The 27506-nt window shown below is 44.3% G+C and overlaps 1 long non-coding RNA gene across 1 annotated transcript in view; it reads left to right on the top strand.

The window, feature by feature from the left end:
• Positions 1-27506, top strand: part of LOC146860174 (uncharacterized) — a 71638-nt gene that overhangs the window by 27026 nt on the left and 17106 nt on the right. The window contains exons 2-3 of the long non-coding RNA XR_014979108.1: positions 7754-7895; positions 20257-20398. This is a non-coding gene — a long non-coding RNA (uncharacterized LOC146860174). The remainder of the gene's footprint in view (positions 1-7753; positions 7896-20256; positions 20399-27506) is intronic.

Raw genomic sequence — 27506 nt, 5'->3', positions numbered from 1 at the left:
CGTCGAGGCTGCCCACTTCCGGCACCTGCCCCAAACAGTACAGACACGGACCTCAATTCCAGTGCAAATGTTTATTAGCTTTCTTGCGTGCTAGTCGCCATAACGTTTCGGCTCAGCCTGAGCCTTGTTCACATGACAACGTGAATACTATAGACACACCCTTATGTAGGAGAAATACACTCTGCACGTGATACCGGAGAATTGGCATAGACATGGTAAGAAGACTGTACCTGACTAAACGTTTTCATATACAATGCCTTTGTGTTCACTGGATGTATGTAGCAAGTCATAGTGTTTAAACCATTGTACCATAATTAATCAAATTGCCTTAACATGCACTGTTATCGTTATACAATGAAACCGAAATGGTTTAAAATTAAATTAGAGAGACAATAACCAATATGCCCACCTATTAGTGGATACATTGTTTCTGCGAACACTACTAATACATAGTGTTCACGGCAATCTTATGTGAAGCTTGCACTGAATCATGAATAAGATGTTAAATATTCAGGCTTTGTGTTGATTTGATATCCTAAAATAAATATCAGGATAATCCTCATGTTAAAACATGTATATGGCTGAATCTATAAAAGTGCAAACATAGCCACTGCATATATTGTAGGCATTGATAATTATCTATACATTGCGATCTATATTGGGTACAGTATTGACGTTTTACATCTAAGCACATTGTAAGACACAGATTGCTCAATTTAAACATAACGGGATAAATCCCTGTGTCTTCCATACCATTCAAACAGTACCATTATTCTGCTGCAGGTCCCTGCAACTGTGCAAACAAATGGGAGTGTAATAAAGTGCAATGTGCGTGAATAGTGTGACACCACTAAATATGATAATAAAAGTTTAAAAACAAAAGTTTAAAAACAGGTAAGCAGCAGTTCTTAATTCAAAAATGCATGGAATGGGCAGACTGAACCCAGTCATACCCAAAAACTGATATTGTGAGCCCACAATGGATTGTTGACAACTGTGGTCGGTATTTCCATGTTTCAAAAGTATACTACCTTATAATCACTTATGGCTCATGGAGTACAAAAATGAGGTATCAAAATAGGGGTCCAATTGAAAAAAGTGCAAATGATGTTAAAGTGCATCCCTGCCTAGATTCTGTTTGTTACAAACTTTCCTGAGTAACATCTTAATGTATGGATTTGTGTATAAAATATAAGAACCCACAGCAATAAACCTGGATAATAATGCTAATTACTTACTATAAAATAATAAATAATACATAAGATGATTAAAACATCGATCTCAAAATGATAAAAACCATTTGTAAAATCATTGAAGAAACCAAATTCATATATGTACAGGTAATTGCAGTGTTCATCCGATATTGAACTCAAACTTACATTACACATGCAAGTATGCAATCCTAACCTAAGATAGTGTGCAGATCTTCTGTGACATTGAGCCCCCCCGGGGATTTAGAATCTAGGCGGAGTATATATTTAGTCTCTAATCTACGAAGCATAGCTTCCCTGTTACCTCCACGCGTACTCGCTGGTACAGCGTCAATAACAAAGAATATTAATTCATTGTTATTGCTGTGATGTACCTCCTTGAAATGGCGAGCCACCGGGTAGGTGTTATCCTGGTTTGAAATTGCCCTTAGGTGTTGCAGGATGCGTTTATGCACCTCTAACTTGGTGCTGCCCACATATCTAAGTGCACAAGGGCATTGAAGCACATATATGGCATATTCTGTTTTGCATGTTAACATCTTTTCTATTTTGTGCTTTCTGTCACTGAACCCATCCTTGTAGTTTTTGGTGTTAACCCCATGTGTGCAAGCTTTGCATATTTTACATCTGAAAAATCCACCATTGGTTTGCAACCAAGTGGTCTTTTCTATGGTTTCGGGATTCGTGTTAATGAGGCAGTCCCTCATTGAGGGAGCTTGACTAAAGGTGAGGGTTGCCCTGCGTGGAATTGTTGGGCCTAAGATGGGATCACTCTTTAGAGTAGGCCAATTGCGATTGAAGATAAGGTATAAATCACAATGTTGTTTGTTGAAACCCGTCATGATTCTGAACTCATTTCGTGATTTAGGGATTCCATCAGAGACCAGATTACTGGTGATGGTTTGATCATATTTGTTCAATAAATCCTGTCTAATCCTTGATCGGAATTTGATTATAGCTTTGTCAATCACTGCTTCTGAATACCCACGCTGTAGGAATCTATTCTTGCTAGATGCTTGGGCCTCTCCTAATTCTACCTCATTGCTGCATACTCTGCGTAAGCGCAGCATCTTCCCAAACGGTATGCTGGCAATCAAATGGTGTGGATGGGCACTGGCCGCATGTACGATAGTATTGCCGGCCGTTTCTTTTCTGAATAATCTAGTTTCAATCGCACCATTTGCAATATACACTTCCGTGTCTAAAAAGGTGACACTCGTTTGACTCATGGTGACCGTAAATTTGAGGTTAAGTCTGTTGATGTTTATGGCCCTGACAAATTCTTCAGCCGAATCTCTCCCTGCCACACTATAAACAGATCATCTATGTAACGATACCAAGCAATAATGTTCGATTTCATCACTTCGCTGTATTCAGTTTTGAGGACCAGTTCCTCCCAAGCTCCCATGTGCAAACATGCGTAGCTCGGGGAGAAACTGGCCCCCATAGCGACTCCCTGCAGCTGACGGTATAACAAGTTGTTGTACATGAATACATTGTTATTCAGACATATTTTAAGCATTTCCAATAGCATGGCAGTGTGATCCTTAAACTGTTCCTCCTGTTTGGATAGATAGTACACTACTGCTGCCGTGCCGTCATCATGTAATATGCTTGTGTACAACGATGATACATCCAATGCTAACATCCAAAAACCTTCCTTCCACTTAACCCTTTGTAGTTTAAATAAGAAGTCCCCAGTCTCCTGGACATAAGACTCCAATGATTTTACAGCTCCCTGCAAAAAGTAGTCTATATAGACTGATGTTTTTTCCAGCAAGCCACCCCTGGCAGAGATGATAGGCCTGCCAGGGGGGTTCACCATGTCTTTATGGACTTTTGGAATAAAGTAAATGAATGGAATTTTCGGATGATCATTCCTTAAAAATGTATATTCCTCGTCAGTCAACATTGCCTTGTTCCTCCATCTTGTTAATTTTTTATGGAATTCTGCTTGCATCGTTTTCACCATTAACACATTGCTTCGCTCATAGTGCTCCCTATTGTTTAGCTGGGAGTAGGCCTCCTTGTCATACATTGTCCTTGTCATTGATACAATGTTTCCACCTTTGTCACTGCCCCGTACAATGGTTTTCATATCCTTACTCAATTTGAGGATAAGTGACTCATATTGTTTGCTCCTCATGTCAAACCTGGGTTTCCTGTGACTGTTTTTCTGTGTAACTCTTTAATCTGAGAGGTGACATTCTCATTAAATATGTCTATGGAATCTCGTAACAATATAGGGATGAAGGTTGAGACAGGTTTAAACGGTGTAGTTGGGGATATTTGTTTTATAGTCTCATTGTTACTTGTACCACCAACACTTGCGGGCAAGGCAGCTAGAGAATCCATACCTTCAGTCAACCATAGATCAACAACCCCGCTGGGTATAGATGTTCCAGAAACGATGACATTATCTGGACTCTCTGGTGCTGTTGCCACTGCCAGATTTTTGTTTCTCATTAAATGGAATTTCCGGAGTTTCAACTTGCGTACGGCTTTGTATACATCAAATCTTGTATCAGTGTAACTCATATTGGTTTGTGGGGTATAGGAGAGGCCAAGTTTCAAAATGTTTTCCTCATCCTCGGTGAGTGTTATATTGGTTAGATTGATAATAATGGTTTCATCAGCTGTTGTATTAACGATGGAAACACTCTCCTATGGGTGACTATTTTGTTATTAAGCACTGTGCAAGGACAATTTTTGATGGTATTTCCATCGTTAGCCCGTTTAAATTATTAAGCGGGTTTTAGAACCCACTTGGGTTACATATCATTGTCTCCTAAATTATCGGGTGTAAGAAACCCTTTTTCACACGTATTGTTAATCTATTGATGGATAAGGGAACAAAAATGTTTTATTATTGTCTTTGCGTTTATGTGCAGTATGCTTGAACAAGCCAACGATCATTGATTGTTCTTTCAAAAAACTGCTAACTGAGATTAGAATTCAGTGCTTGTCATAAAAAAGTGAAATGAGCATTGTGAGAACATTATGAAAGTATAGTTGTTTGAAAGAAGTGAGGTAACTTCTTGTATGACAGTCTGTCTTCACGTTCTATTATTTTTTGTAAGTCACATGTTTATTTAAATACAATGTAAACAAAGCCACGGTACTCGTGAACAAGGGACTTGGTCCCGAAACGCGTCGAATTGCCGTTCTCTGCTTAAAATAAACTGTTGCTTGAAAGCTTTATGTTGTCCGTGGTTGCTGTATATTCTGAGAAGAAACAGCGTTTGTTGGATAGATATATATATATATATATATATATATATATATATATATATATATATATATATATACAAAGCAATCAGAGGTGCACCACTTTTACAATGTCAATTCTAATTCCAAATATGTCCACAAAGTTGCAGAAGTAATTGGAAATCTTCTCTTTATTGTTGCATATATATATATATATATATATATATATATATATATATATATATATATATATATATATATATATATGCGTTCTCTTTCCCCACATAAGACACTCAGTTTACATATCAGAGGCAAGCGGGCACCGGAGGGAGGATCATATCGGATTCAAACCTCTAGGGATAATCTGTCAGCGTGTACACGTGCAGTCAGCACGTTTATGGTTACGAATATACAATGGCCATGTCTAGAAATGAGAAAAGGAGCGAGGCTGCGAGCAGGATGTTCGATAAACAAATACCTGGAGTTAACGAAGAAAGAGGTGGCACCTCGGGCCAGACTGACAGCTCAACCACCAAGAAAGCAATGTGGAATCAATTGTGGAAATTATTAAAAACAGAACAGAACAAATGGTGGGAAGCAACCACCTTGCAGAAATTCTCCATAATGTCCCAGGGCAGAATGGCGACCCAAAACAAACCGGGCAATGGGGGACAAAGAGGACATGGAATAGGATGCAGAGGAGATGGAAGATCAAATGCCTCAATGAGAGAGGAAATCACAAGCTCTGTGGGAACAAGGACAAGGGGACATAAAAACAATCAAAATGATGGACAAGAAGACGGTGGTGAACCTCTCCAAGTGCAAGATCACCGACACGGAAATAGAGGTACTATCTTTGGGTCTTTCCTTCTGTTCCACGGCAGACTTTGACTATACACAAGGCTGCATTGACTAGTTCCAATTTACCAGAAAACTCAGGTTAAAGAGATGGTTTGCCACTAAAGTTAAAGAACAGATGCCTACCAACTGCGATACACCTAGTGAGCTGGTAATTAATGACATTTATTTTCTTCACATGCTCCATGACCTTGATGGCAACCCATCTATTAACGAAAACCCCATTCTAAACCTGATGAATGACAACATTAGATTGGACCTGAACCATAACAGCGGATTCCGGCCCAAATCGATATTTTTACCCCAAATCGCCAACAAAGCGATAGATGTCTTTGAGAAAGGAGTCATTAAGGAACTTAATAAACTGTCAAGATATAAAAGCCATGCCAGGAGCAACTTTTCTAAAGCCTAGATGACAGCCATACAAACCCTCCAAAAAGATGAGAATATTGTAATAAAGAAATCAGATAAGGGAGGGAATAGTGTGGTGCTCTCCAAAGAAATGTATATCAGGGAGGGGCTAACACAAATGAATGACAGTAGTAGGTATGAGAAAAGCACTAGGAATGACTATGAAACTGCGAATAAAAAATTACAGAACCAGTTAGAAGAATGGAGAGACAGGGGCCTACTATAACCAGAAGAATTTAATTTTCTAAAAAGCAGATACCCAAAATTGCCAGCCCTGTACCTTCTCCCGAAACTGCACAAGGACATGACAAATTCCCCTGAAAGACCCATTGTGTCATCTAGAGGTAGTTGCCTAGAAAATACGTCCAGATACGTGGACTTCAATTTACAGCCTTTAGTCCAAAAACTCCCCTCGTACATGAAACACTCAGGAGACTTTTTACGATTGATTGACAAAATTGAATGGCACCCAGGTTGTTTACTTATGAGTTTAGATGTAAACAGCCTGTACACTAGTATCCCACACGACATGGGAATAAAGCATGCAGACACTTCTTGGGAATAAGGTCAATGTCCTTTCTATTCCACACAGAGATGATCCTAGACATTATTTACATCTGCCTTACACAAAAAATAAATCTCTTTGATGGAATTATCTATCGTCAAAACCTTGGTATGGCGATGGGCACTTGCTTCGCCCCCAGCTTCGCAGGTCTTTACCTGGGCTGGTGGGAGGAGCAAGTGGTCAGAAACCTGGATGAGTAAAAAACACATGTCAAAGCCTGGGCCCGTTACATAGATGACATTTTCTGTGTGTGGGAGGGGAGTGTAGAGGAAGCAAATGAATTCGTCAGCACACTGAATACAATAGCCTGAACTTACAGTTCACCAGCAATGTAGATAATGAGAAAATTGAATTTCTGGATCTCTTAGTCAAAATCAAAGAAAATAAACTGACAACATATCTGTTCAGAAAGGAGACAGCAGGGAACAGACTGCTACATGCACACAACTGTCACCCTGACAGTCTCATTAAAAATATTCCCATGGGCGAGCTTTTGCGAGCCAAACTCAATTGCAGCACCCATGAGGACTACAAGACTGAGAGCATGGTGATGTGTGAAAGATTCAAAGACAGAGGGTATACCTCTAAGAGCATTGAAAAATCCTTTCCGAAGTGGATCAAAGGGACTACTGGACTGACCTGATTAAAGATGAAAAGACAGTAGAGAAAACAGGAAATAGGGAAGCGGTCCGGTTTATAACTAACTACAACCGACAGTCCTGGGAGGTCAGAGAGGCCCTGAGCAAATTCTGGGGGGTCATGAAAACCGACAATGACCTTACTTATTGTTTAGAAGAATATCCACAAGTAACATACCGAAAAGTAAAGTCCCTAAAAGATATGGTCTGTAGAGTAGTCATCCCATCCGCGACAAGAAAAAGTAGCATACAAGGGTTTTTCACCTGCGGGAAGTGCAAGGCCTGCAAATACAGTGTGAATACTAAAGAAGTGAAATTGTCTCCCCACTGCAGATTGTTCAAAATCCTCAAACATTATTCATGTAACTCCGAATTTGTTGTGTATGCCCTTAGGTGTCCCTGTGACAAACACTACATTGGCAGCACCATACATAAGGCCAAAAACGGAATTTGGAACACCTAAGGGCAATAAAGAACCACGATAAACAGTATCCGGTCGCAAGGCACTTTGCTTCTCACCACAATGGTAACAATACCCTTCTCTCATTTTGTGTCCTCAACAACATCCCAACTAGAACAAGAGGGGGGGATAGAGTACAAGAACTTAGAAGACTGTAATCAAGAATGATCATAAAATACCATACACTGCAACCTGAGGGACACCATTGTGATGAAGGACATCTGGGCTAATGGTGTTCCGTTAGACGCCGCAGTAAGAACAATTTCAATGCCGTAAAAATATCGATATCCACTAATGCTTTTAAACCTTGCTCCTTTTGTAAATAACTGTTGTAGTGTATGTAAATAGTGTCTGATCAGTTCAAATGGGTGTTTCACCTTGAATTATTTTAATTATTTTACAGGTCCCATGGCAAGGTATAGAAGGAGAGTTGAATGCAAGACTGATTTGATTATTATTTCACAAAAATGGATCAAGGAATGAACGAATTTAAGAGCACTAAGCACCATAGTCTGAAAGTGGAGCGATACCCACTGGGGTTGGACGTGAGTGACAATATGGCAATTTTTATGAGTGCTACCTATATTATTTAGAAGGCTACACAAGTTCATAACACTGAACCCAGTTACAAGAGTATGGACAGCCTTGAAGTTACTCACAAGCCCACTGGGGCTGCACATTTTTAAATTTTATATTTGTTCATATGTGACGTTATGAGAAATAAGCAGCACTTTGAAACTACAAGAGTGTCTCTAAAAATGCATTAGCACTTGTATGTGAATTTAAACAGGACACAAGGTTGTATTTCATGCTGATCATAGTTAATAAATTCATTTTTGCATCTAAAGTTTGTCGCAATACCCACTAGGGCTACATTTGCGTTGAAAACCTAAGCGCGAGTCTGGACAATAAAATTCAGGTTCAACTTTATTTTTCAATAAAATTGCGAACACGAGTCTAGGATCACAAATGTGCACTAGGCGATTATATGTTTCTTTATATTTATTTTAAGTCTGCAATTGCGACAAAATGTATTGATGATCACCAATATGACAATTTGATTTTATAAACACAACCTGTTCACGAATATCCCGGAAATGACTTGAATGATTTAAAAAGTCTTTTTCTAGCTCCGTGTAACTCATGTATGCCATTGTATCTGTCTTCACTGTTTATTAAGAGGAGGTGTGTCACTGATAATGTATAAACACTTTCATTTTACGTTGCACTCGCGAAAAAGGAGGTCTCCTCCGAAACGCGTCGAGTGACTTGGCCGAAACCAAAGAATAAAAAACATGCTGTTAAACGGATTTGTGGCTTGTGGCATTGTTTTTGAACTAAGGAAACAAACGATTGTTGTGGATAGTAGGGGTTCGCGACCCCGTCATGGCCCACCGCTGAAAGAGGCTCGGGTATCTGCGAGAAAACAAGTTGTTGATATATATATATATATATAAATATATGTCAAAAACCAGCTAACGTGTTTCGTCCATCTGCGTGTGGACTTCTTCAGGGCTGTAATATGATAAATATTTAAAAGAGTATAAAACATAGATACAAACAAAACTTAAACTGAGCAAAGCAAATAAAAAAAGAGACAATACTTGTAAACAATGTCCCCCATCTAAACGGAGATACACAGCAACATGTTCAAATAGACTACATTGTATGTTGGTTTGGTGTAACATGCAGAAGCAACATTCAGATTGCAATCATCAAATAAAAGGCAGTAAAAGCGTGGGAACACAGAGTGGTGAACTATTAAAACAACACTTGCTGGCCGAATAACATTGTATCATTGAAATTAAATAGTAAGAAAAATTCTCACTTTTCATTTGGTTCTCCATGCGACACCAATGATGCGTCATATTTACAGTATGACACAGCATGTCGCAAGGAGTTACAGACACCTCATTATTTCTGACGCACCTGTAGGCGCAAAAATGACGCATTGCTGTAGAAATGGTAAAAGACTTTGCCCCTTTCTATCTCGGTGTGGATGGCACTGTCCTAATCCTACGCTGCAAGAATTTGATAGAAAAGCAGACATTGAAGGTGAGCAAACCTAGAGTGTCGCTGGTGTTGAGAGTGCTCTATACTGGAGCTGCTTTCCACCTAAACCTGTGCCTTTACGAGGACCCCATCCCCGAGGGTTGACTCAAGTAATCTGTCCTCTGGAGCTCATGCCTGGGACAAGGTAGTTTCCCTACCTGCATCAAGGTGTGCATGGAAGTATATGTTTGCTTCTGCCTGGTGGGAGCATTTTAAAAACTCCTGCCAGGCTGGAGAAAACCTGCCTTACCTGCCAACAACAGCATGGGCTGGGAAGGCAAGTCTGCGGGAGATTTATAATGCTATTTTTAGGTGGGAGCAGACTTCTGTTTCCCTGCCTGCTCAGATATTGATTCCACCTGGAGTGAGCATGAAAAGAAAGCTGCTCCCACCAGACAAGAGCAATGCCGGCTATCGCACCAAGTGAGCCACAGCTGCCTTGGCCCTTGAAGCCCTCAACTTGTGGTTTTTGGGTGCCTCAGGTGGGTACCATGGTATCCACCTGTGGGCCTGGGGAAGGGGTCTCTGGAGCCCAAGAGGTTTGGGGAGGGGAACCGCATGCCCCCTTCGATTAATTATGGAATTCAGCCCAGTATGATGCTGTCCCCAGGACCAAATAATGCTCAGAGAGCAGGGAATGTGGCCCCCCTTTTATTAAAAATAGAATTTGGCACCGGGAGATGTGGTCCTCAGGGCCAAAATAGGCTTGGGAAGTGGTGGCCCTATAATTTAAAAAAGGTCTCAGGGGATAGGGTCCCCAGACCCATGTGGGTTTGGGGGAACTCTGCACCGCCTCTCCCCTCCTGTTAATGTATTTGGCCTTGAGGGATGGCATCACCGGGCCTCCTAAGGCTCAGGGAGGAGGATCATGCATCCCCCTCCCCAATATTATACTTTTTGACCCTGGGGGATGGGGTTCAGAGGGTCAATAGTGGCTTGAGAAAAGGGGCTGCATGGACTCCCTCCCCTTTTTTAAAACAAAGGGCCCTGGGTTCCCCAGGGCAAATAGTGTCTTGGCGAGGGGGCTACACAACCCCCTCCCCTGGTAGGGGGTCGACTACTTGTGGGTGGTTAGGCCAAAGACCGTGCATGGCATGGAGTTGCTTGACAGCATGTGGTTGGTTGCAGGTTTTGATAGCAGGCCATGTCTTGCAACCGACCCTTCACCATGCACAGCCAAATGCCATGCACTGAGTCAGTTGGCTTTACATATGGTAATAAATTATAACCTTATGTTAGAAATTCACTGAAAAAGACATAGGTTATAGTAGCGTTATAGTAAGGTGTGATAAAAAGATCTGATTTTGGTTACAAAAAAACTTGGAAATTCACGGAAAAAAACGAAGGTTAAAGCAACGTTATAGTTAGGTGAATGTCAATGCCAACATAATATTTTGAACTAAAAAAAAAAAAAGAAATTCACCAGTTAGAGTTAGGAGTGCTAACTACAACTTGCGCCCCCGCCATGCATTGTTTATGACTTCACATATTACATCACTGATGTAATCAATGATGTCATTTGAGATGTCATCAGTGATGTCAAAAATTATCTCATTGAATATGTCATGAGAGATTAAATATGTGAGGTTATATAAGCCAAGCATGGCAATTTATAGTTAACTCTGCTAACTATAACTGCATAGCTGCTAACCGACTGTTTTTGCCGAGACGGTCCCGGCAAGTTGGAGACTGTCCCGGGTAATTCACTACCCCAGGACAATCCTGGCAATTGCACTTCCAGCCCTGCCAGGTGTGAAACTTCCTGTAATCGATCTATAGTTTTGGTTTCAATTCGCCCCTTCCGTTGCTATTCGGCACGTGACCTCTGCACGGCGCATACGCTGTGGGTGCGTAGGGAGGCCAGCAGGGAGTAAAGAATGAGTCCTGAAAGAGAACAGAGTCCTCCAGGATGATCATGGCACTAAGCAAGATTTTTGGTCAGAAGCCCCTTAAGTTTCACCTGGAGGAGGGCGGAGACTTCCTCATGATCGGCTCTGAGTTGCGGGTGGCCCTTTCTCACCTTCGGGAGCCCCCAAAAGGAAGGAAAAGAAGACAAAGGCTTTGCCTTAGTGGGGCTAGCTAGGGCCTTCTGGGTGTCTTGGTGATGGGCCTGCTGTCAGGAGCACGGGGAAGAGAAACTTGAAGTGGGTACTGGGCAAATGGGGCTATGGCAGCGAGAAGACACTCTTGTGTAGAGTAAGGTGGAAGAAGAGAGCATTGTGGGGGCTTCTGCATGTTGAGATTTTATGGGTGCGTGAGTGGGGATACTGAGAAGAAATCCTATGTTAATTTTTGACAGGGGGTGTTGCTGTAGAATATGAAGAGGCCCCAGTGTATATGTTAATTTTTGACAGGGGATGTTGCTGTAGAATATGAAGAGGCCCCAGTGTATATGTTAATTTTTGACAGGGGGTGTTGCTGTAGAATATGAAGAGGCCCCAGTGTATATTATGATTAAGAGACCCCATAGTGTGTTATAAAGAGGGGGGACCTCCCATGGCTATGCAGAAGAGATTCCTGTGTGGGGTATGAGGAAAGGAACCTTGAATGAAGTATACATAAGCCACTGTCTATGGGTATGGTGAGGTCGGGAATGGTGAGGGGAACACTGTGGATGAAGGAGACCTGCTGTTAGGTGTATGTTGTATTACTATTGTTAAATGACACTGCTGTGACACAACTCTCGTTAGTAATGCATTTTAAGCCACTGTGAGGTATCGCATTACCGCAAGTAAAAGGATTGTACGCAAATCACCTTATTAAAAAAGCTGAGTTGATTACCTCTTTTAATTGTAGAATCCGCTGTCTTTCGTGAAGCTACAGTGACGATAGGCAGGCGATGCACAGTAGCGAATGGATGTTTAGTGAGGCTTCAATGGCTGCTGCTGGTTACGCTGACTGGACAGTTTTTGGTTGCATTACGCCATGCAGGCTACCTGCGTACCTCCCCCTGGCACTCTTGGTCAGCATTAGTAGTACGCATGTGCGTACGGCCATAAGGCCTGCTGCCCACCACAACGAGGGTTACTGCTGCCAAGCAGCGAGTGCAGGGTTAGTGCCTATGAACAAAGTTCAGAAGTCATCTCATTTGTGAAGTTACAGTGACTAAAAGGCTCCAGTCAGCACAGGCAGGATCATATTATTCATATCAATTTCCTGCTGCGGCCAACCCGGGCCACCAGGAATTGCCGCTACCGGAACTAAATAAAAGGTCAAGGAGTGCCTTCTGAGACCTCCTTGACACATTCTGCTTTGCCCTGCTCTTGGGGGGGTCGCCGGGGGCTTGGCAGTGTCAAGTGTCTAAAGGCACAGGGTATGAAGACAGCAGGCCCCACGCCATGGCCTCTGCACCCTCCCTTCAGTCTACAGCTCAGCTACAGATTAGATGCAACGCAGCAGTGTCTCCACAGACTGAGGCTGAGCTACAGCGCTAGGCCGAGCAGGAGGAGGTGTTTCCCCAGCACTGTCAGTGACTCAGTTGGTAAGTCAAAGAGAACGTGTTGTTTAATGTTTTTGCTGGAGAGAGATCGGAGTCTTGTCCAGTGCAAGTTTTGACTCACTAGTAGTGCAGTAGGTTAATTGTGCCTGCTACAAGGTTTTGTGTATCATGCATATAATAGAACCAAATGTTGCTAAAAGGAGTTAGTTTGGGTACAAATGCATTCTTATTATTAAAGCTAACCCCAACCATTGTGGCACTTCTCCATATTAAACGCCATTAAAATATCCTACCTTGTTTCTGAGGCCAACACGCTCTTCTCCACCTGACAGACTCCCGGGGTGCAGTACCGCCATCTTCGTCGTCTCCCTCCCGCCGCCGCCATCCTCAAACGCGGCCGCTGTGCGGAGGGGGACTACCCTTCCCAGGACCCTTTGCAGCGGACGGGAAGCGGAACTTGAACCCGCCTCCTGTAGTCTCGCGCCCGGAGGCGCTTAAAAGCAACGTGAGCCCCTGACAAAGCGGGCAACATCCTACCTTGTTTCTGAGGCCAACACGCTCTTCTCCACCTGACAGACTCCCGGGGTGCAGTACCGCCATCTTCGTCGTCTCCCTCCCGCCGCCGCCATCCTCAAACGCGGCCGCTGTGCGGAGGGGGACTACCCTTCCCAGGACCCTTTGCAGCGGACGGGAAGCGGAACTTGAACCCGCCTCCTGTAGTCTCGCGCCCGGAGGCGCTTAAAAGCAACGTGAGCCCCTGCCCCGCGGGTCCGCGCGCGGGCAGCGCCGGGCTAAGCCCGGGCAAAGGGCGGGCCGTCTGTGGCCGTCCGGGGCTGGATGAGGCCGGGCCGGGCCATATCTCCTGGTCAGTACCGTTGTTAATGATTTATTTTCCTCTGCTGGATTATAACCTCTACTCTGAAGTGTGATAGGCTGTGACCCTTGTGAACTAGTATATTGCATTGGCACGTATGCTTCGCACTGTGATTATCAGTCCCCCTATTTGTGTCTGACTAAGCTTACTACCTGCTACCATAAGACCAGGCACCTGCCGGTGCTGTAATAATAGTTCACAGCACTGAGTGAAATGATGAAACGGGGGAAAAAGACTAACACCAAATCTCCTGCCACACGGTCACATACCAGATTGCAGACCACGGACTCGCAGCCCTTACCGACCCTGACTGCTATAGATAAAATGCTCCAGCAGACTATTGGGGTTGTGGCCACCGCTATCGAGAACACTGAGAGAAGGCTCTCCATCACTCCATCTCTATGTATTCCAACACAGGAAATGAACATTTCTACTACCACGAATGAGATGCTGGGAGCCAGCTTATGCATGTCATCTTCATATGTAGACTTGCCTTGTAGCCAGCTACCTGTAGAAAACGACAAGCAGCCCCACACTAGGCCCAATACTTTAATCCCGCCCGCTGTTACTGGGAACAAGTTAGACACACGAAAATCCTGCTCTAGAACTAGGAAAAATGTAACACCATTAGGCCAGGTAAACCCAATCATACAAACCATGATCTGGTGACCCCCTCTAATAGCTCCCTTGACCCCACCACAGGGATACCATGCTGGGTTGCCAGTATGGTTACGGAGTTACAAACGTCCCTAGAGAGGATAATAATAACACAATTAAAGCCATTAGTGTCAAAAATTGATAAACTTATCTCTGCAATTAATGCTAAAGGGGGAGATAAAACAAGGATAGCCAATCCCCCTAAAAATATGGGACCCATTACCGCGGAAGCTGAACCACCCAAAATCTCTTCCCATTTAAATAGCGGAAGTAAGAAAATTCCAACACAGAGTAGTAATATAGATTTAACCACAGACACATTAAGCTTAACCTCTGCTCCATCAATAAACGACCACCAAGATACTAGTGCCCGTCCGACAACAATTTTGACAGGTACAGCAGATAAAACTGTGATGAGGATGAAGGAAATGAGCCAGGGGCCCAAAACCACCATACCCATGGGAAATGACACTATAATGAGAACGAGTTCCTATCAGCTCCCAACAATAAACTTACCCCCAGAAGCCCAGCCATTTGTTGTAGCACTTGTGGGAGTGCCACCCCTAACTGAGGGAAAAAGAGAAAGGGATGATGAACTTAAAAACAAATGTATCCAATGGCTAACGGCCAATATGCCCTTACCAAATAATATTTCAGGCGAAATCCTTCTTGCTAGAAGAGTGGAATGGATAGGGAGGAACCCCAAGACCATAGCAGGAGATGTGATAATCTTAAATTTTAGGGATACCAGTGCTGTGCATTATATATGCAGCTCTAAGACCTATATACAAAATACTCAAATATCTGCAGTACATCTCTCACACTTTTATTCCGTCCCCAGTTTGGAACTACCCTGGCAATGCGTCAGACCAACAAGAAGAGGGCATTATCGTCCGCCACTCCTTGAAAATAGACGGCTATATAGGGAATGCGGATTCACCCGTTCTTTTCCTCCCCCGATACAGTCGCACTGGAATAGATTCAGTGTGTTGGAGGAGGTGGATTGACTTATCCCAGAAGTAAAACTAAACTTCCATCCCATTGCTGAGATCTCTACCCGGGTAGAGACAAGGGTGGAGAAAATACTGCAGGAAGACTTGAGAACTACCTTATCACCTGAACAAAGACCTAAGGAAATGGCATTTAATGCCAATACCGAGGATAATATGGGTTCTGAGGATCCGAACAAACACTGTATTCATTTGGTCTCATGGAATATAGCTGGTATTAAAAATAAATTGCCTTCCCCGGAGTGGGCAGGATTTATGGCCAAATTCGACATCTGCCTTATGCAGGAGACCTGGGCACTTGAAAACAGCGCCTGTACAACCTTTGCCACTTACGACACCTTGGCATCATTTGCAGGAAAAGGTCGGCCTTCTGGTGGACTATCAATCTGGATAGCCACACACCTGGGAGTCCAGGCCACTCAAGTACCAACAAAATCCCTGGACTTCCAGTGCGTCCTTTTAAAACCCTTAGGTAATCCCCCAGTGGCAATAATAAATGTATACTCAAGACCTACCAAAAGCGGAAAAGAATCACCCGTAATTAGCGACCTGGCCTCATTTATTCTAGGGCTTGATCCCTCTTTTGCCCTAGTGATTGGAGGGGACTTTAACTGCCAGTTCAAACCGCTGGGAGAAGCCGAGTTGGGTGAACAGGACGAAGTTGATGAGCTGTGGCACATCCCTACTCTTGATATTGCACCAGTAAGAGCCTGGACACCCTTGGCACTACAAATAAAATCCTTCTCCCTTGCAATGTCTCTGCGGGCATGCAATGGTAGATTGGAATCCGATCGCCCAGCAGCTGGAACATTCAACAGATCCAACAAAGCCTCCTTCATTGACTATGTAATGATCGAGGCTAAAAACTGGGACAAGCTGCTGGATTTCAGAATCGAGAATAGACAGGACAGTGACCACAATGCACTGATCCTTACTCTGAAGCCAGGGTCTTTTGGCTTGAAAAATACTGCGATTAATCCTGCTCTAGCAATTCACCCCCTTGTACTAACCAATAACAGAAGGCGGGTGAAATGGCCCCAATTGGCACAGTCACCCCAACAACTTGCCAAAATGTATGTACTGGCCACGCCATTTATAGCTCAGATGGCCGAAGGCAAAGAGCACGCGCAAATACTGGGCACCCATAAACAACTAGTTGTGGCACTGGCGGATGTTTTCCATCCTGTAATCCGTGCTAAGAAACATATACCAAACACCCATCCTTGGTATAATACGGACTGCAGGAGATTACGCAGGGAACTTTTAATGGCAATTAAGTCAAAAAACAAGGCAGATATTAGAACCCTTAGGAAGGCATATAAGGAGGAATTACGTAGGAGCCGGCTGGATTGGGAAGAGGATATATGGGGAAAATTGAAGAATGGCCTGAACCTCAAGGACGCCAAACTTTTTTGGGCCCTAGTGAATAACACCAGGGGAAATAGTGCGGAATCTTTTCTCCCAAATATTGCGCCCGCAGTGTGGGAAGCCCATTTTGCGACCCTATACAGCTCCCCCCTTGGTGAGAGGGCACCTCATCTGGAAGGCTTCACTGGCACATTAACAAACCTGGATTGCCAGAGTGACCCCAGTACGCAAAGACCCATGATACCTGTGGAATTCCTGGACCCCGTAGATGCCAGAGTCAGGGTAGCTTCAGAAAGTATTGATAGAATATCAATCAAGGAAGTAGAGCATGCCATCGCTAGGCAGCCTCATAATAAAGCACCCGGCCTTGACAAAGTCCCTGGCGACCTCTTCCACTCCCAACCTAGGATCTGGGCACCCTATTTAGCGGCACTGTTCAATGCAGTACTCGAGGGAGCTAACATCCCAGATACATGGGCCGGGGCCGAAATTGTCCCTATATTTAAAAAAGGTTCCCCCTTGGTGCCCTCAAACTATAGACCGATAAGTCTCTTGGACACCTCACAGAAACTTATGGGTCGGATCATTTTGGACAGAATTCTAGAATGGGCAGATGAAAGCAAAATACTAACCACCCTACAGGCCGGGTTCAGAGCCGGGATCTCGACTCTGGACCAACTTTTTAGGTTGCAGGTTTTGTATTGGAAGACGGTAATACTGGAGGGTTGTAGCTTATACCTGGTATTTGTTGACCTACGGGCCGCTTTCGACCTCGTGCCCAGGGAAAAGCTATGGAGGGTATTGGAAGATCTAAAGCTCCCCCCATATTTACTAGAGCTCCTAAAGCGGTTCCATAAAGGGAACTATGCCCAGGTACGCTGTGGGAAGAATGGCGATTTATCCGACCCTTTCCCCGTCACCAGAGGAGTTCGCCAGGGCTGTGCCTTGGCACCCACACTTTTTAGTCTCTACATAAATGGCCTGGTTGGTGACCTGGACGCGGTCAGGAATAATGACGCCCCTCGCCTGTCATCTGGACGGGTGCCCGCTTTGATGTTCGCTGACGATACTTTATTATTATCGCGGACATCAACGGGCATCCAGAGGGTCCTGGATGGATTTGTAACATTCTGCGCTCTGCGTGGACTTGAAATGAACTTAGATAAGACAAAGTACATGATTTTCGGCCCACCTAAGCGCACCCGCCCCTGCCCATCTTTGAATGGCACTCCGCTCGAAAGGGTCAGAACCTTTGTTTACCTGGGTGTTACCCTGACCGAAGATTTCGGTTGGGGCCCCCAGGTGACCAAATCTGCCCTAAAGCTGACACAGGTAGCTGGTGGCATTAGCAAGTTTCACAGGAAAACGCAATTTAAACCAGTGTCTCCAGCCCTTGAAATGTATAGGGTTCAAGTAAGACCTACCGCTACATACGGCGCAGAACTCTGGGGCCACACCCGTGTATTACCCCTATCAAAGGCTGAACACACATTTGTTAGAAGCTTGCTAGGGCTCCCCCAGAGCACACCTCTCGTCCCCCTGAGGTTAGATCTAGACCTGGAACCCATTTCTGAATTTCTGTCAAACCGACCCCTCCTATACTGGAGAAGGTTATGGACAGTGCCCGAGCTCAATGACTATAGAGCTGAATTCCTGGCTATTTGGGACCAACTGAAGGCCAAAAGTATACCCTGGCTATCTCACCTTAAAGCATTAATACACCAGATAGGTTTGCCTCAACTCTGGGACTCTCCATGGGTGAGCTGCTTAGCGGTACAGAAGAAGGAGTTGCTAGTGCTACTAAAGCAGCACAGGCTAACTCTGCTGTACCGCTCACAGACTATGGGTAGGTTGACCACAGAATTTTTGCAAGTCAAGATGGCACCCAGCAGGGAGGAATTCTTAGATCAAATTCAGCCCCCGTTTGCCAAAAAACTATATACTCAGTTAAGGCACGGCTGCCTCCCAATCGGGGACTTTACTTGCAAATGGCCAGGAAGAAGTGAGGGGCTTTGTCCGGCTTGCAACACAACCAAAGAAGATTTAGCTCATATCTTATTCTTCTGCCCTGCCTATAAAGAAATTCGTAGATCATGGCTTGTACCATTATGTAGAAATCTAGGCCTAAAACAATGCGCACAAGCATGTAGGATATTGCGTTATGACACTTCGCCCCCTATCGTATTTACTGTTTCCCGTTTCTTGCACAGCATGTGGCGAAGGAGGTCCACCTTCATCAACTGAACTATTAATATGTAAATCTCAACTTTGATAACTCTGTTTAATAACTTTTTACTTGTATGTATAAATATTTATGTTTTATCCTGTATGTATATATTTTATCTGTGCTTTTATGGTCATCGACCGAAATAAAGCTATCAAAGTATAAGTATTAAAATATTCTACCTCCTAGTATCTGTGACATGTGACCCCTTTCTACACCTTGTAATCCTCATTGTTCTATTCTAAATTTCCTAGACTGATTTACACACGTATGATTTATTGTATCTGTGTAATGTGTTTGTGTTTAGGACTACAAGACTGAGAGCATGGTGATGTGTGAAAGATTCAAAGACAGAGGGTATACCTCTAAGAGCATTGAAAAATCCTTTCCGAAGTGGATCAAAGGGACTACTGGACTGACCTGATTAAAGATGAAAAGACAGTAGAGAAAACAGGAAATAGGGAAGCGGTCCGGTTTATAACTAACTACAACCGACAGTCCTGGGAGGTCAGAGAGGCCCTGAGCAAATTCTGGGGGGTCATGAAAACCGACAATGACCTTACTTATTGTTTAGAAGAATATCCACAAGTAACATACCGAAAAGTAAAGTCCCTAAAAGATATGGTCTGTAGAGTAGTCATCCCATCCGCGACAAGAAAAAGTAGCATACAAGGGTTTTTCACCTGCGGGAAGTGCAAGGCCTGCAAATACAGTGTGAATACTAAAGAAGTGAAATTGTCTCCCCACTGCAGATTGTTCAAAATCCTCAAACATTATTCATGTAACTCCGAATTTGTTGTGTATGCCCTTAGGTGTCCCTGTGACAAACACTACATTGGCAGCACCATACATAAGGCCAAAAACGGAATTTGGAACACCTAAGGGCAATAAAGAACCACGATAAACAGTATCCGGTCGCAAGGCACTTTGCTTCTCACCACAATGGTAACAATACCCTTCTCTCATTTTGTGTCCTCAACAACATCCCAACTAGAACAAGAGGGGGGGATAGAGTACAAGAACTTAGAAGACTGTAATCAAGAATGATCATAAAATACCATACACTGCAACCTGAGGGACACCATTGTGATGAAGGACATCTGGGCTAATGGTGTTCCGTTAGACGCCGCAGTAAGAACAATTTCAATGCCGTAAAAATATCGATATCCACTAATGCTTTTAAACCTTGCTCCTTTTGTAAATAACTGTTGTAGTGTATGTAAATAGTGTCTGATCAGTTCAAATGGGTGTTTCACCTTGAATTATTTTAATTATTTTACAGGTCCCATGGCAAGGTATAGAAGGAGAGTTGAATGCAAGACTGATTTGATTATTATTTCACAAAAATGGATCAAGGAATGAACGAATTTAAGAGCACTAAGCACCATAGTCTGAAAGTGGAGCGATACCCACTGGGGTTGGACGTGAGTGACAATATGGCAATTTTTATGAGTGCTACCTATATTATTTAGAAGGCTACACAAGTTCATAACACTGAACCCAGTTACAAGAGTATGGACAGCCTTGAAGTTACTCACAAGCCCACTGGGGCTGCACATTTTTAAATTTTATATTTGTTCATATGTGACGTTATGAGAAATAAGCAGCACTTTGAAACTACAAAAGCCAAGAGTGTCTCTAAAAATGCATTAGCACTTGTATGTGAATTTAAACAGGACACAAGGTTGTATTTCATGCTGATCATAGTTAATAAATTCATTTTTGCATCTAAAGTTTGTCGCAATACCCACTAGGGCTACATTTGCGTTGAAAACCTAAGCGCGAGTCTGGACAATAAAATTCAGGTTCAACTTTATTGTTCAATAAAATTGCGAACACGAGTCTAGGATCACAAATGTGCACTAGGCGATTATATGTTTCTTTATATTTATTTTAAGTCTGCAATTGCGACAAAATGTATTGATGATCACCAATATGACAATTTGATTTTATAAACACAACCTGTTCACGAATATCCCGGAAATGACTTGAATGATTTAAAAAGTCTTTTTCTAGCTCCGTGTAACTCATGTATGCCATTGTATCTGTCTTCACTGTTTATTAAGAGGAGGTGTGTCACTGATAATGTATAAACACTTTCATTTTACGTTGCACTCGCGAAAAAGGAGGTCTCCTCCGAAACGCGTCGAGTGACTTGGCCGAAACCAAAGAATAAAAAACATGCTGTTAAACGGATTTGTGGCTTGTGGCATTGTTTTTGAACTAAGGAAACAAACGATTGTTGTGGATAGTAGGGGTTCGCGACCCCGTCATGGCCCACCGCTGAAAGAGGCTCGGGTATCTGCGAGAAAACAAGTTGTTGATATATATATATATATATAAATATATGTCAAAAACCAGCTAACGTGTTTCGTCCATCTGCGTGTGGACTTCTTCAGGGCTGTAATATGATAAATATTTAAAAGAGTATAAAACATAGATACAAACAAAACTTAAACTGAGCAAAGCAAATAAAAAAAGAGACAATACTTGTAAACAATGTCCCCCATCTAAACGGAGATACACAGCAACATGTTCAAATAGACTACATTGTATGTTGGTTTGGTGTAACATGCAGAAGCAACATTCAGATTGCAATCATCAAATAAAAGGCAGTAAAAGCGTGGGAACACAGAGTGGTGAACTATTAAAACAACACTTGCTGGCCGAATAACATTGTATCATTGAAATTAAATAGTAAGAAAAATTCTCACTTTTCATTTGGTTCTCCATGCGACACCAATGATGCGTCATATTTACAGTATGACACAGCATGTCGCAAGGAGTTACAGACACCTCATTATTTCTGACGCACCTGTAGGCGCAAAAATGACGCATTGCTGTAGAAATGGTAAAAGACTTTGCCCCTTTCTATCTCGGTGTGGATGGCACTGTCCTAATCCTACGCTGCAAGAATTTGATAGAAAAGCAGACATTGAAGGTGAGCAAACCTAGAGTGTCGCTGGTGTTGAGAGTGCTCTATACTGGAGCTGCTTTCCACCTAAACCTGTGCCTTTACGAGGACCCCATCCCCGAGGGTTGACTCAAGTAATCTGTCCTCTGGAGCTCATGCCTGGGACAAGGTAGTTTCCCTACCTGCATCAAGGTGTGCATGGAAGTATATGTTTGCTTCTGCCTGGTGGGAGCATTTTAAAAACTCCTGCCAGGTTGGAGAAAACCTGCCTTACCTGCCAACAACAGCATGGGCTGGGAAGGCAAGTCTGCGGGAGATTTATAATGCTATTTTTAGGTGGGAGCAGACTTCTGTTTCCCTGCCTGCTCAGATATTGATTCCACCTGGAGTGAGCATGAAAAGAAAGCTGCTCCCACCAGACAAGAGCAATGCCGGCTATCGCACCAAGTGAGCCACAGCTGCCTTGGCCCTTGAAGCCCTCAACTTGTGGTTTTTGGGTGCCTCAGGTGGGTACCATGGTATCCACCTGTGGGCCTGGGGAAGGGGTCTCTGGAGCCCAAGAGGTTTGGGGAGGGGAACCGCATGCCCCCTTCGATTAATTATGGAATTCAGCCCAGTATGATGCTGTCCCCAGGACCAAATAATGCTCAGAGAGCAGGGAATGTGGCCCCCCTTTTATTAAAAATAGAATTTGGCACCGGGAGATGTGGTCCTCAGGGCCAAAATAGGCTTGGGAAGTGGTGGCCCTATAATTTAAAAAAGGTCTCAGGGGATAGGGTCCCCAGACCCATGTGGGTTTGGGGGAACTCTGCACCGCCTCTCCCCTCCTGTTAATGTATTTGGCCTTGAGGGATGGCATCACCGGGCCTCCTAAGGCTCGGGGAGGAGGATCATGCATCCCCCTCCCCAATATTATACTTTTTGACCCTGGGGGATGGGGTTCAGAGGGTCAATAGTGGCTTGAGAAAAGGGGCTGCATGGACTCCCTCCCCTTTTTTAAAACAAAGGGCCCTGGGTTCCCCAGGGCAAATAGTGTCTTGGCGAGGGGGCTACACAACCCCCTCCCCTGGTAGGGGGTCGACTACTTGTGGGTGGTTAGGCCAAAGACCGTGCATGGCATGGAGTTGCTTGACAGCATGTGGTTGGTTGCAGGTTTTGATAGCAGGCCATGTCTTGCAACCGACCCTTCACCATGCACAGCCAAATGCCATGCACTGAGTCAGTTGGCTTTACATATGGTAATAAATTATAACCTTATGTTAGAAATTCACTGAAAAAGACATAGGTTATAGTAGCGTTATAGTAAGGTGTGATAAAAAGATCTGATTTTGGTTACAAAAAAACTTGGAAATTCACGGAAAAAAACGAAGGTTAAAGCAACGTTATAGTTAGGTGAATGTCAATGCCAACATAATATTTTGAACTAAAAAAAAAAAAAGAAATTCACCAGTTAGAGTTAGGAGTGCTAACTACAACTTGCGCCCCCGCCATGCATTGTTTATGACTTCACATATTACATCACTGATGTAATCAATGATGTCATTTGAGATGTCATCAGTGATGTCAAAAATTATCTCATTGAATATGTCATGAGAGATTAAATATGTGAGGTTATATAAGCCAAGCATGGCAATTTATAGTTAACTCTGCTAACTATAACTGCATAGCTGCTAACCGACTGTTTTTGCCGAGACGGTCCCGGCAAGTTGGAGACTGTCCCGGGTAATTCACTACCCCAGGACAATCCTGGCAATTGCACTTCCAGCCCTGCCAGGTGTGAAACTTCCTGTAATCGATCTATAGTTTTGGTTTCAATTCGCCCCTTCCGTTGCTATTCGGCACGTGACCTCTGCACGGCGCATACGCTGTGGGTGCGTAGGGAGGCCAGCAGGGAGTAAAGAATGAGTCCTGAAAGAGAACAGAGTCCTCCAGGATGATCATGGCACTAAGCAAGATTTTTGGTCAGAAGCCCCTTAAGTTTCACCTGGAGGAGGGCGGAGACTTCCTCATGATCGGCTCTGAGTTGCGGGTGGCCCTTTCTCACCTTCGGGAGCCCCCAAAAGGAAGGAAAAGAAGACAAAGGCTTTGCCTTAGTGGGGCTAGCTAGGGCCTTCTGGGTGTCTTGGTGATGGGCCTGCTGTCAGGAGCACGGGGAAGAGAAACTTGAAGTGGGTACTGGGCAAATGGGGCTATGGCAGCGAGAAGACACTCTTGTGTAGAGTAAGGTGGAAGAAGAGAGCATTGTGGGGGCTTCTGCATGTTGAGATTTTATGGGTGCGTGAGTGGGGATACTGAGAAGAAATCCTATGTTAATTTTTGACAGGGGGTGTTGCTGTAGAATATGAAGAGGCCCCAGTGTATATGTTAATTTTTGACAGGGGATGTTGCTGTAGAATATGAAGAGGCCCCAGTGTATATGTTAATTTTTGACAGGGGGTGTTGCTGTAGAATATGAAGAGGCCCCAGTGTATATTATGATTAAGAGACCCCATAGTGTGTTATAAAGAGGGGAGACCTCCCATGGCTATGCAGAAGAGATTCCTGTGTGGGGTATGAGGAAAGGAACCTTGAATGAAGTATACATAAGCCACTGTCTATGGGTATGGTGAGGTCGGGAATGGTGAGGGGAACACTGTGGATGAAGGAGACCTGCTGTTAGGTGTATGTTGTATTACTATTGTTAAATGACACTGCTGTGACACAACTCTCGTTAGTAATGCATTTTAAGCCACTGTGAGGTATCGCATTACCGCAAGTAAAAGGATTGTACGCAAATCACCTTATTAAAAAAGCTGAGTTGATTACCTCTTTTAATTGTAGAATCCGCTGTCTTTCGTGAAGCTACAGTGACGATAGGCAGGCGATGCACAGTAGCGAATGGATGTTTAGTGAGGCTTCAATGGCTGCTGCTGGTTACGCTGACTGGACAGTTTTTGGTTGCATTACGCCATGCAGGCTACCTGCGTACCTCCCCCTGGCACTCTTGGTCAGCATTAGTAGTACGCATGTGCGTACGGCCATAAGGCCTGCTGCCCACCACAACGAGGGTTACTGCTGCCAAGCAGCGAGTGCAGGGTTAGTGCCTATGAACAAAGTTCAGAAGTCATCTCATTTGTGAAGTTACAGTGACTAAAAGGCTCCAGTCAGCACAGGCAGGATCATATTATTCATATCAATTTCCTGCTGCGGCCAACCCGGGCCACCAGGAATTGCCGCTACCGGAACTAAATAAAAGGTCAAGGAGTGCCTTCTGAGACCTCCTTGACACATTCTGCTTTGCCCTGCTCTTGGGGGGGTCGCCGGGGGCTTGGCAGTGTCAAGTGTCTAAAGGCACAGGGTATGAAGACAGCAGGCCCCACGCCATGGCCTCTGCACCCTCCCTTCAGTCTACAGCTCAGCTACAGATTAGATGCAACGCAGCAGTGTCTCCACAGACTGAGGCTGAGCTACAGCGCTAGGCCGAGCAGGAGGAGGTGTTTCCCCAGCACTGTCAGTGACTCAGTTGGTAAGTCAAAGAGAACGTGTTGTTTAATGTTTTTGCTGGAGAGAGATCGGAGTCTTGTCCAGTGCAAGTTTTGACTCACTAGTAGTGCAGTAGGTTAATTGTGCCTGCTACAAGGTTTTGTGTATCATGCATATAATAGAACCAAATGTTGCTAAAAGGAGTTAGTTTGGGTACAAATGCATTCTTATTATTAAAGCTAACCCCAACCATTGTGGCACTTCTCCATATTAAACGCCATTAAAATATCCTACCTTGTTTCTGAGGCCAACACGCTCTTCTCCACCTGACAGACTCCCGGGGTGCAGTACCGCCATCTTCGTCGTCTCCCTCCCGCCGCCGCCATCCTCAAACGCGGCCGCTGTGCGGAGGGGGACTACCCTTCCCAGGACCCTTTGCAGCGGACGGGAAGCGGAACTTGAACCCGCCTCCTGTAGTCTCGCGCCCGGAGGCGCTTAAAAGCAACGTGAGCCCCTGACAAAGCGGGCAACATCCTACCTTGTTTCTGAGGCCAACACGCTCTTCTCCACCTGACAGACTCCCGGGGTGCAGTACCGCCATCTTCGTCGTCTCCCTCCCGCCGCCGCCATCCTCAAACGCGGCCGCTGTGCGGAGGGGGACTACCCTTCCCAGGACCCTTTGCAGCGGACGGGAAGCGGAACTTGAACCCGCCTCCTGTAGTCTCGCGCCCGGAGGCGCTTAAAAGCAACGTGAGCCCCTGCCCCGCGGGTCCGCGCGCGGGCAGCGCCGGGCTAAGCCCGGGCAAAGGGCGGGCCGTCTGTGGCCGTCCGGGGCTGGATGAGGCCGGGCCGGGCCATATCTCCTGGTCAGTACCGTTGTTAATGATTTATTTTCCTCTGCTGGATTATAACCTCTACTCTGAAGTGTGATAGGCTGTGACCCTTGTGAACTAGTATATTGCATTGGCACGTATGCTTCGCACTGTGATTATCAGTCCCCCTATTTGTGTCTGACTAAGCTTACTACCTGCTACCATAAGACCAGGCACCTGCCGGTGCTGTAATAATAGTTCACAGCACTGAGTGAAATGATGAAACGGGGGAAAAAGACTAACACCAAATCTCCTGCCACACGGTCACATACCAGATTGCAGACCACGGACTCGCAGCCCTTACCGACCCTGACTGCTATAGATAAAATGCTCCAGCAGACTATTGGGGTTGTGGCCACCGCTATCGAGAACACTGAGAGAAGGCTCTCCATCACTCCATCTCTATGTATTCCAACACAGGAAATGAACATTTCTACTACCACGAATGAGATGCTGGGAGCCAGCTTATGCATGTCATCTTCATATGTAGACTTGCCTTGTAGCCAGCTACCTGTAGAAAACGACAAGCAGCCCCACACTAGGCCCAATACTTTAATCCCGCCCGCTGTTACTGGGAACAAGTTAGACACACGAAAATCCTGCTCTAGAACTAGGAAAAATGTAACACCATTAGGCCAGGTAAACCCAATCATACAAACCATGATCTGGTGACCCCCTCTAATAGCTCCCTTGACCCCACCACAGGGATACCATGCTGGGTTGCCAGTATGGTTACGGAGTTACAAACGTCCCTAGAGAGGATAATAATAACACAATTAAAGCCATTAGTGTCAAAAATTGATAAACTTATCTCTGCAATTAATGCTAAAGGGGGAGATAAAACAAGGATAGCCAATCCCCCTAAAAATATGGGACCCATTACCGCGGAAGCTGAACCACCCAAAATCTCTTCCCATTTAAATAGCGGAAGTAAGAAAATTCCAACACAGAGTAGTAATATAGATTTAACCACAGACACATTAAGCTTAACCTCTGCTCCATCAATAAACGACCACCAAGATACTAGTGCCCGTCCGACAACAATTTTGACAGGTACAGCAGATAAAACTGTGATGAGGATGAAGGAAATGAGCCAGGGGCCCAAAACCACCATACCCATGGGAAATGACACTATAATGAGAACGAGTTCCTATCAGCTCCCAACAATAAACTTACCCCCAGAAGCCCAGCCATTTGTTGTAGCACTTGTGGGAGTGCCACCCCTAACTGAGGGAAAAAGAGAAAGGGATGATGAACTTAAAAACAAATGTATCCAATGGCTAA

This window comes from Triturus cristatus, chromosome 3_1 (genome assembly GCF_964204655.1).
Source record: "Triturus cristatus chromosome 3_1, aTriCri1.1, whole genome shotgun sequence".
NCBI lineage: Eukaryota > Metazoa > Chordata > Amphibia > Caudata > Salamandridae > Triturus > Triturus cristatus.
Note: the sequence above shows the minus strand (reverse complement) of the source record. Positions and strands in the feature narration are given on the sequence as shown.